This window comes from Sinocyclocheilus rhinocerous, unplaced genomic scaffold (assembly GCF_001515625.1).
Source record: "Sinocyclocheilus rhinocerous isolate Xijiao unplaced genomic scaffold, SAMN03320098_v1.1 scaffold914, whole genome shotgun sequence".
Classification (NCBI taxonomy): domain Eukaryota; kingdom Metazoa; phylum Chordata; class Actinopteri; order Cypriniformes; family Cyprinidae; genus Sinocyclocheilus; species Sinocyclocheilus rhinocerous.
The window spans coordinates 774,808-779,307 of NW_015629521.1; positions in this window are offsets into that span (position 1 = coordinate 774,808).

Consider the following 4,500-nt stretch of genomic DNA (forward strand, 5'->3'; position numbering starts at 1 on the left):
ACTACTGATACGCTGAGTTGGTTTTCACAATGACCCAGCTTTGCATTGTCTTCCTATGCATAAACAGACACAGAACCTGGATCAAAGCATGTTCACTCTTCTGCAGACTAATAAACACATAGTAGTTGTGACAAGGTGCAACACACTTTCGGAGAGCCATATCTCACACTGTCAGTAATGCTCTTGTTCTCTAGTGTCAGCCCAATGGACAATATTTTTTTTTAGAGATGACCGTTCAGAGAAAATTCCACATTCACACTCTATAATCACATAACCAAGATAATCCACAACCAGTAGTATCATTAGAAGACTTCTTAAAAGGGAAGTGAAGATGGTACATATTTTCTCATAATTGCAGCTCATCCTCATTTCTGTATTTGAGTAGTGTCCAGGCTGCCAATCAATTAAAGTTTAATTTTTAAAAGTTAAAATTAAAAAGAACACAGCATTTTTTAAGACTAAAGGCTGTACTTCATGCTTGAATTGCTAGTATTGCCAGATTTTTTTTTTTTTTCGACTACTGGCAGTTTTGGCCCTGTGGACTTTAGAAAATTGGTATCTTTAAACACACTATTCAAACTCTCACTGCTTAGGTCTAATTTGTCCACTAATACACACACAGTCACACACACACACACACACACACGTCTGGTCAGCTATCCTTGTGGGGACTCTCCATTGGCGTAATGGTTTTTCTACTGTACAGACCATATTTTCTATCCCCCTACACCAACCCTACCCCTCACAGGAAACTTTGTGCATTTTTAGATTTTCAAAAAACTTCATTATGTGTGATTTATATGCGTTTTGAAAAGTGGGGACATGACCTTATCATTATATATATGTCATAACCTTGTCATTATACAAATGTATGTCCTCATTTGTCACAAAAACGCGCGCGCACACACACACACACTTTTAAAATATTTGGGGTTGGTAAGATTTAACATAACTGTCCAATTTTAATATATTTTAAAATCAACCACTTGGAAATACATGCCTGTGACATTTCTGCAAAATTACATTGCATTGCTGCATGTTCAGTAAGAGGCGCTAAAAGAGTCAGTTTTATTGAAACAGATAAACATGAATCTGTTGTTTTACATAATGCCTAACTCCAGAAATTAAATGTACAGTGAGTGGTGCTAAAATAATGCTCTTTCATGTTTAAACATAACATACAACCTGCCCTAAAGTCCCATTTACACCAAATGTTATAACTATAATTATAACAATAAAGATAGATAGTTTTAAAAGTCTTTCTAGATTTTGTCCAAACCACAACTATAACACTAACGTCACAGAGGAACAATACCACTGAAATCACTTTCACAACAATTTATTTCCAGCTGATGAACAATAAAAAACATTTACAGCCAATCAAAATCCATCCTGCTTTAAATAGCTTGAGCATTTAAAGTGACAGACTACATAACTGCAGCACTCACTTATAATAAACAACATTATTGTGCATTGGTGTGGACGCTAAAATAGTTATCATAATAGTTATCATTCTTGGTGTGAACAGCCCTAAACCTAACCAACAGTGTTAACAAAAGCAATTGTGAGATAAAAAATATTTGCTAAAGCAACCTTTGAGCTCTGTTATAGTGACTCATGATTCACAGGACTCCAAGCGCGCCACATCACAAGTACAATGCTGTACCAGGTGAGCTTCTAAGCAATTTTACTTTGTGGAGCTGCAAACAAGTGGAGCTGCTTGTGAGATTCAAACCTCAAACTGTATTATCTTACAAATCATGTATGGTAAAAGTGTTTTGAGGTCATAATACAATATTGTGCAAGGAATTGCATGTCTTTATTAATCGAACATATGCCCCCATAATCATAAATAAGATTAAGATTGAAAGTATATAATCTATAAATACATAACAGTCATTAAAAAGTGATGACGACATGGAAAAATACAATTTTAATGTGATCTTCACATAAATAAAATAAATGATAAAAAAAAAAATGTTAGTGTATTACTAAAGAAAGAAAGGAAGAAAAAGAAAGAGGAAAAAAAAAAAAAAAAATCAAACTCTGGGGTATTAAAGTGCCTGACGAAGAAGAACGATCCAAGTACGGAAATTACATTGCATAATTTTTTGTATAATTAATCACACTAATTTAACAGCCCCAACAGAGAAGAAGGCTAGTGATGAGGATTCATGGTAATACCACTCATGTATGCAGGTCATGCCCCCCAAAGGCACTCACGCATGTAGTGAAGCATAATGTGATACACTGCTTATGCATAGACATTTCAGAATCTCGTAGACCGACCACCCAGGTGCTCCCATTACAACCTCAGCTGAGCTAAAACCTTATGTTTTACTGCTTAGTCATTTGGCAGCATGCACGATAACATGTTTCAGTGTTAAACTAAATCTTCCTGTGGCTCCGGTGTCATGGTGGACACCTTAATCAGCATGCAGGGTACGTCGCTAGAGATGTTGAGTTCAAACTAAATTAAACTCATCTCAGCTCACTGAGTGGCTTAAAATAGGATTTGGTGCTCAAATGTGATCTGAATCTGAGCTTAGGAAGAAATCTTACGTACCTTTCATTCAGGGGATAACAATTTCTTAGCTGTTTAATTTGATTAGATTTGAAGCCCTTCACTGAGCTCTCTGTAAACAAGCATACATTGAAGATATTAGTATTCAGATAGAATCACTGCATCTTGAGCATCACAATGACACTATTTATTCTAAGCCTCACTTTAGATTTCCTGGCATTGTGGTCTGGTCTGTATACAATGACACTTACGGCTTGGCTTCACTGCTTCAGATGGTTTCCTTGACAACTGTGCATTTTATAGACCTAGTATTTGGATAGAGGAGCTAAATGTATGTAGGACGGTAATTGAAGCCAAGAAGTCAATCAACCCTTTTCACAGCATCCAGCCAGTAAAAAAAAAAAAAAAAAGCAAGGAAGACCAAACTCTTGGCCTGTGGTGACTAGCAAGACAGCAGTTTTAACTGAGGCTCATTGCTTGCTCACCAAACAGGAAGAAGTGAGTTTTAGGCAATGCTAGAGGCGCAAAATACGAGTCTGTAAAGCAATATTGATGCCAGTGAAGTGTGTCCCTGGGCCCTTTCTATAAACAAAGAGCTTTTGTTACGGATAAAACTCTGAGACAGATCAAGGCTGAAAGCCTCAACAAGACTAGAACAACAAATCAAGGTCCCGTCGCTTTGTGTTTGCCCTGGGACTCTACATTCTATATTACAGCAGTGTTCTGTAGCACCACAGGGGGCTTTGGTAGGACAAACACTCAGTGGTATTTGAAATCACCTACATAGGTCTAGAGATAGCTGGCCGGTGGCCATGTAAAGTGGACCAAAGTGTAGCCAGACCTTGCCACATTGTATTAGATGAAGACTCTGCCCTGAAATGCCCAGAGACTGCAGGGGGACAAGCTCTTGCTCACTTTAGACTTCGGTGAGCAGGGCAGATACTCCTTGACATTTTTCTCAGATTCAGTTTGTTCTCCAAAGCAGAAGAGCAGACTTCTGGGAGAATGAGGCTATAATATACGTACATCATGTTCTGGTTGGTTAGTGGCTTAACATTTCTAACACGCATGTCTACGGTCTTTTAATGCTCTGTGATCTGGTGTAGAATGAGCTGCACAACTTGGAGCAAACAATGACATTGTGATTGTTTTTTGACAAATACCGCAGCTGCAGTTTATTCTGTGATATGATGAACATTTAACAGCTCATATTTGTACTGCCAAGATATCAAGGATTAAAGAACAAAAAGACACACTGATACTGCATCCAAAGTCATGTTTTGCCTACATTCTGCTGTCTGTAGAAAACAGTTACTCCATATCCACATTTAGAAGAAATTAGACCTTTTTCAGTAAACCTAAAAGTGAACATGCAATCAATCAGTAAATTAATCAATAAAACCATTTTTTTTTCAATACACTCTTTTTGACCTTTCACAAATTATATTGTAACATACTACTTCTACTATTACTACTACTAATAATATTAATAATAATGTAATCTAAATAAGCATCATAATCTAATACTCCATGTTAAAAAATTAAAACATTATTATTATTATTATTATTATTTGTATTATTGTTGTTGTTGTTGTTGAAAAAAATCCTACTGAAAGACACTTTCGGTAATTTAACTATTAATACAATAATAATAATAATGTAAGGGAAACAGGTCAATTTAGCTCAAAGGGAATCATTTAAGATTTTAAAGGGAATTTGGACAGAATCACTGTTTTACGGCTGATCACTGAGACGGCCAGCGATTCATTGAACGAGCCGTATAACATCAACTATGATAGCCGTATAACTATCAACTATGCAATGGATATTAATATCCAAAATATAGTGAAAACACTATTAATTAGCACAGTAACAAGATCGGCAGCTTAAGACATTAACTTGTAAGCACAAAACAAGATACTTCTCTTTTCAATATCAATAAAACTTTATTGGATAAATCTAAGACATATAAACTA